A 7,440-nucleotide genomic window follows, 5' to 3' on the forward strand; every position below is an offset into this window, starting at 1 on the left:
CGCTTTCTACCACCTCAGTCATCCAGGTTCACGTTTCAGATGTGAACGATAACGCACCACTATTTCCAGCACCGATTATTAACATTAACGTACAAGAAAATAGTCCAGTGGGCACTTTGTTAGCAACTCTGGCAGCGCGAGATGTAGATGACGGCGATAATGCGCACGTGTCATATTCTTTGATCGCTGCAGAGGGCGCTAGCGCGCCTGTGTCCACTTTAATGAACATAAACTCCCTCTCAGGTGAACTGTTCAGCTTACAGTCCTTCAATTACGAGGAAACCAAACAGATTCAGTTTAAAGTTCAGGCCACTGACTCTGGTGTCCCTCCACTTAGTAGTAATGTAACTATAAATGTCTTCATCCTGGATGAGAATGACAACAGTCCAGTTATCTTACCTCCTTACTCTGAAGCTGGGTCAGTAAACACTGAGAACATCCCCTACTCTGCTGAAGCGGGATACTTTGTGGCTAAAGTCCGAGCTGTAGATGCTGATTCTGGTTATAATGCGCTGCTGTCTTATCACATCACTGAACCTAAGGGGACTAATCTGTTCCGCATTGGTAGCAGCACTGGAGAAATCAGGACTAAGAGACGAATGAGTGACCACGACCTGAAAACTCACCCACTTGTTGTGACAGTATGTGACCATGGAGAACCTTCACTGTCAGCTACAGTGACTGTTGAGGTTGTGGTGGTTGAAAGTCTGGACAGCGTGCAGCCTTCCCTAAGACAAGTGCCGATGAAGGAGGAGGGCTTTTCTGATCTGAATCTGTATCTGCTCATCGCTATTGTCTCAGTGTCGGTGATCTTTCTGCTGAGCCTTATCGGTTTGATAGCAGCTAAATGCTACGGGTCAGAGGGCGGTTTGAGTGGGTGCACTGCTCCAGTGGTCACTACACACCCTGACGGGAGCTGGTCTTACTCTAAAGCCACTCAGCAGTACGACGTGTGCTTTAGCTCAGACACATTGAAGAGCGATGTTGTGGTTTTCCCGTCGCCGTTTCCGCCTGCAGACGCAGAGCTGATCAGCATTAATGGAGGGGACACTTTCACGCGGACACAGACTCTCCCCAGCACTGGGAAGGTAAGGGAATCAAATTAATATGTTTGCATGACAATGCTTCCATCAAATTAAAGGTGCTGGGGGTAAAGAAATTAAGGCATAATGCAGGTAGTTTAATGCATAAGTAGTTTAATTCTTTACCTAAAGGGTAATCCTACCATTTTCTTATAAATACAGCACTTTTACCACTTTTGCACCTCCGTTGTACCCCTTACACCTTTAAATTCCAACCAAAGCATGTTAGATTTTAATAAGCTAGTATATACAGTATGTTTATAGAGGGTATAAGCTGTGTCAGGATGTAATGAATACCTTTATATCCTATATTTTGTCTTAAGTGCCACAATTCACGGCTGTGAATGTTTCCTTTCTTTAATGCTTGGCATTATTTTTCAGTACAGAGCAGATATAATTTTTATTAATGGTAATTCATTAAGTCATTATTATAGGGTTGTATAGCAGTGTAGTATGCTACAATATTGGGATATCATTATTGCGTATCACAATAGGCTTTACCATGTACGCTTTTTTGTTAAGTTGAATGTTGTATAATATTTTATAGCATAAAGCATATAAATGGTCCCTGGCTTGGTATGGTTCTGGTATGGTGTGGTTCTAGGAAAAACCTTAGGTTGACTTAAAAAGTGTGATATGGAGGATCTTCAAAAACTTCAAAAATGTTCTTCACACTCACTCTTCTTATTTGCTCAAATGATTAAAGAACCACCCACTGAAAGGTTCTTTTTCGGAACCCAAAATGGCATTTCTATGACATTGCTCCATAAAATATATATGTAACCAATAAAGAATCATTAATTTAAAGATTCTTTATGGACCCAAAAGTCATTCCATGGCATCAGTCCAAGGAAGAGATTTTGGCACCTTCATTATTAAGAATGTGTTATAATATAGTGTTGACTGAACATATATAATATGTATATATAACTTTACAGTGGTTATAGAGTTCCTTATGCCTGTCCAAGCTTATGTGCAGTGACCTCCATTGATAGTTTAAAAGATCCCATTCACAATTTGCTGTTGTTGGAAGAAAACCTTGTATTTCCAAAATGACAACTTTACAGGAAAAGAAAAAAAAAAAACTACTTTCCTTTTAATGTAAGTCAATGAAACCAGACTTTTTTCCAGGTCATTTTGGTTCATTTCTTTTAGTCCATTCATCATGAAATTTACGTACAATGTAAAGGGTAACAGGTATTTTCAAATCATTCCAGGAATACATGAACTGATACTAATTATGGTGTTCAGTGACTAATAACTCATCATTAGTAATGTGCAAATCAGTAGGAACAAATGAAACATGAGTATAACACAACTCCAGTTTAATACATATACAAGTTCTTGTCCACCTATCCTTTAAATTTCACCATTGTTGTACAAATGCAAGATAGTTTGTAATTGGAATTATTCCTCTGTTGGTGTCCTTTCAGCAAGAGTTTGTCCACTTGGTGTCACTGCAGACCACGAAAACTTTTTAAAACACAGTGATTCCACCCAGTGCTGGCTCATATGACGTATACTGACTGGCAATCGAGCTGAGAGACCACATTTCTGTTATCAAATAGCAGGAAAGAGATTTCCACGAATGTCGATGGATTAGCAGGATCTTGAGACTTGCGAATCTTTTCTGTTGGGCGTCCAAAGATGGCTGGTGTAGAGGAGCTCATCTGTGGGCGATTTCTTGTTTTGTGGCTCGTGCTGCCTTTCCTTGCTCGAGTGGATGGTCAGATCGTTTACTCCGTGTCCGAGGAAGTAAATACCGGCACTGTCGTTGGGAATTTGGTGAAGGATATGCATCTGAACGTCCAGGACTTGGAATCTCGAGCCTTTCAGCTTGTGCCTGGCTCGAACAGCAGGTATTTCGATGTGAATCTCAAGACTGGCGTCTTGTACGTGAGGGAGAGGATTGATCGCGAGGAGCTCTGCCCTAATGCTCCCTCTTGCTCCTTAAATTTCGACGCTATGGTGAACCACCCTTTGAGTCTGCACCGAGTCATAGTCAATGTTGTAGACGTTAATGATAACTCTCCTGTTTTCCCAGTGAGAACTCAAGTCTTGAACATATCTGAGTCTGCGCAGCCAGCAGCTAGATTTTCGCTGCTCAGTGCATTTGATGCTGATGTTGGTTCTCTGTCGGTGAAAAGCTACAAACTGAGTCCAAGCGAACATTTTTCATTGGGCGTTAACAGCGATGGGGGCACATGGTGCGTCTGTTGAGCTTGTGCTTCGTAAAGCTTTAGACAGAGAGAAAGAACCAGTGATCCAACTCGTTTTGACTGCTTTTGATGGAGGGAAGCCATCCAGGTCTGGTTCTTTGCAGATTATAGTCAACGTTTTAGACATAAACGATAACGCCCCCGTGTTTAGCAGCTCTCTCTACAAAGTACGCGTAATGGAAAACACGCCAAGGGGAACTAAGATTATAAAATTAAACGCTACTGACGTAGATGAAGGTCTGAACGGGAAGATTAAGTATCTTTTCAGCAGCCATGGCCAGGAAAAAAGTCTAGACATGTTTTCAATCGATTCTGAAACTGGCGAAGTGATAGTCAAGGGAGTTATTGATTTTGAAGATAAGGCTTTCCATGAAATAAGAGTTGAAGCCCATGATAAAGGTTCTTCTCCAATGACAGCTAACTGTAAACTTCTAGTCGAAGTTGTCGATGTTAATGACAACGCACCAGAAATTAGCATAACTCAGTTACTAACAGTTCTAAGGGAAGATGCCAAAACTGGCACTGCTGTAGCTTTGGTAACAGTTTCTGACAAGGATGGTGGAACAAATGGTAAAGTGAGCTGTAATTTGCTTGGAGAACTACCTTTTAAACTCGAGTCCACCTATAAAAATTACTACTCCATCGTGCTTGACGGTCAGCTCGATAGAGAAAACGTCTCCCAGTACAGTATAACAATTATAGCAAAGGATGAGGGCGCCCCGCCCCTTTCTAGCACCAACGTGGTTCACGTTCAAGTGTCAGATGTGAATGACAACGCTCCGAGCTTTAATGAGAAGAACATGAACGTGTACGTGAAGGAGAAATGTCGCTCCAGGGACGCTTCTGCACGCGCTGTCCGCGATAGATCGAGATTCAAATGAAAACGCTGAAATATCGTATTCCATTGTGGAGAACAAAGAACTAGGATTGTCATTCATGAACATTAACTCAGTGACGGGCCAACTGTATAACCTACAGTCCTTCAATTACGAGGAAACCAAACAGATCCAGTTCCAAGTTCAGGCCACTGACTCTGGTGTCCCTCCACTCAGCAGCAATGTGACTGTGAACGTCTTCATCCTGGATGAGAATGACAACAGTCCAGTTATCTTACCTCCTTACTCTGAAGCTGGGTCAGTAAACACTGAGAACATCCCCTACTCTGCTGAAGCGGGATACTTTGTGGCTAAAATCCGAGCTGTAGATGCTGATTCTGGTTATAATGCGCTGCTGTCTTATCACATCACTGAACCTAAGGGGACTAATCTGTTCCGCATTGGAAGCAGCACTGGAGAAATCAGGACTAAGAGACGAATGAGTGACCACGACCTGAAAACTCACCCACTTGTTGTGACAGTATGTGACCATGGAGAACCTTCACTGTCAGCTACAGTGACTGTTGAGGTTGTGGTGGTTGAAAGTCTGGACAGCGTGCAGCCTTCCCTAAGACAAGTGCCGATGAAGGAGGAGGGCTTTTCTGATCTGAATCTGTATCTGCTCATCGCTATTGTCTCAGTGTCAGTGATCTTTCTGCTGAGCCTCATCGGTTTGATAGCAGCTAAATGCTACGGGTCAGAGGGCGGTTTGAGCGGGTGCACTGCTCCAGTGGTCACTACACACCCTGACGGGAGCTGGTCTTACTCTAAAGCCACTCAGCAGTACGACGTGTGCTTTAGCTCAGACACGCTGAAGAGTGACGTAGTGGTTTTCCCCTCGCCGTTTCTGCCTGCAGACGCAGAGCTGATCAGCATTAATGGAGGGGACACTTTCACTCGGACACAGACTCTCCCCAGCACTGGGAAGGTGAGCAAAATGGTTGTTTTGGTAGTCGCGACTGTACGTGAGTCTAACGGTTGAATTATGTAGATAAGGAAGTTAGCAGAAAAGTTCTAGAAGTCTTTAAAGACTTTTTAATATAGTCACACTGCGTCACAAATTGCATTGTGCAGTTGATTTCAGCACCAGAGCGCTGGACAGCGACTCAGCTTACACTGCAGCGTTACCTCTTCCTGCAACGTCACAAGAAACATACACAGATCAGCCATAACATTAAAATCACCTCCTTGTTTCTACACTCATTGCCCATTTTATCAGCTCCACTGACCTTATAGGAGCACTTTGTAGTTCTACAATTACAGACTGTAGTCCATCTGATTCTCTACACACTTTGTTACCCTGTTCTTCAGTGGTCAGGACCCCCACAGGACCCCCACAGAGCAGGTATTATTTGGGTGGTGGATCATGCTCAGCACTGCAGTGACACTTACGTGGTGATGGTGTTTTAGTGTGTGTTGCGCTGGTGTGAATGGATCAGACACTGCTGTTTCTGATCCACTCGCACTGTGTCCACTCACTGTCCACTCTATTAGACACTCCTACCTTGTTGGTCCACTTTGTAGATGTAAAGTCAGAGATGATAGCTCATCTGTTGCTGCACAGTCTGTGTTGGTCATCCTCTAGTCCTTTGTCCTTCATCAGTGGTCACAGGATGCTGTTGGCTGGCGGTCTGGGCTCTGGGGTGTTGTCCATTGTTCTGAGAACACCAGCAGCTTCTTTGTTTGATTTGCAATTTTTTTTCTGTGTTGTTTATTGTGTACATATAAAAACACTACAAAGTATTATTATATAATACATAAATTATTATTATTATTCCTCTTCCTAATTATGCTTGGATGTATTTTTATACATACACATTTGATATTTTTTATTATTTTTCTTTTATTTTGTTTTATATTATTATTATTATTATTATTATTATTATTATGATGATGATGATGATGATGATGATTATTTTAATTCTTCAGATTTTGTTCACAGCTGTTTCTCATTTCATTACATAGGATAATGCGTCTTACTTGTTATAACATCTTATTTTTTATAGCATATTTTTTTTTATTTACAATTTGGAAAATTAGAAAATAACCTTATGATTTTTTAATGAAAATCTGTGTTCTTTTTGTTCTTACTTTTTAACTTATTCTTTTCAGTCAGTTTAAAACTGAAGAAATGGGTACTAACATCATACAACCACACTGCAGCTGTTAAACATATGAAAGTTGCCATTTGTCACACTGAAGACATTCAATTTTCCATGTTAAACAACATTCTAAACGTTCTGTAGCTACACTTTGAGTGTTTTATTACCCATTTGGATGTGTGTAAGTAGTTATCTTGACTGTAGTTGTCTGATATTACACAGTTGGACAGATTTAGGTCCATTTATAACTCAGTGAGGAAAGACGTGAAGCATCAGTGAAAGGACTGAAGGACTGATGCAGCGTGATTCTGTCCCTCAGTCACTCTCTCAGGATGCTGCTCAGGCTCATTTTGCCCCAGTAGGTCATTTCTGTTAGTCCTTGGTGGAGGACGGGGATCAGGCCCTGTATAAAAACCCGTGAAAGTGAGGCGAGGTTTGGTTCTGCCTGGCCCGGCTGGCTGAGGGAGATATCTGGATTAGAGGCCTGTGGGGTTCTGCTGCAAGACCCAGTACATACTGATCAGCCTGCAGCCTCATCTCCTCAGAGCTTTAATGAGCTGCAGATACTGCAGAGTTCATCTCTCTCTCTCTCTCTCTCTCTCTCTCTCTCTCTGTCTCTCTCTCACTTTCTCTCTATTTGTTTTATCTTTTTTTCTGTTTGTTTTTCACTTTCTCTGTCATTTTTTCTGTCTCTCTTCTGCAGTTTTACACTCTTAATTTGTCTCTCTTCCCATTTTTCTCTTCTCACTATATTTATTTGACTCTTTTTCACTGTCTTTCTGTCTTTTTTCTCTCTCTCTTAATCTTTCTCTCTGCATCTGTCTTCCTCTCTTCCTGTTCTGTCATCTCATCCTTCTGTCTCCCTCCTTCTATCTCTGTCTTTCTCTTTCTCTCATTTTTGTCTCATTCAGTTTATTTCTATCTTTCTTTCTTTGTCTGCATTACATGCTCTCTCTCTCTTACAGTTTTTCTTTCTTTCTTTCTTTCTTTCTTTCTTTCTTTCTTTCTTTCTTTCTCACGTTCTCTCTCCCTCTCTCTCCCTCACTCTCTCTCCTTTTTTCTCTCTTTTGTCTTATCCCTCTCTCTCCCTTCTTCTTTCTCTGTCCTTCTCTCTCTGTCTTTCTCTTTCAGTTTCTTTCTTTCTTTCTTTCTTTCTTTCTCT

This window comes from Colossoma macropomum, unplaced genomic scaffold, assembly GCF_904425465.1.
Source record: "Colossoma macropomum unplaced genomic scaffold, Colossoma_macropomum, whole genome shotgun sequence".
NCBI lineage: Eukaryota > Metazoa > Chordata > Actinopteri > Characiformes > Serrasalmidae > Colossoma > Colossoma macropomum.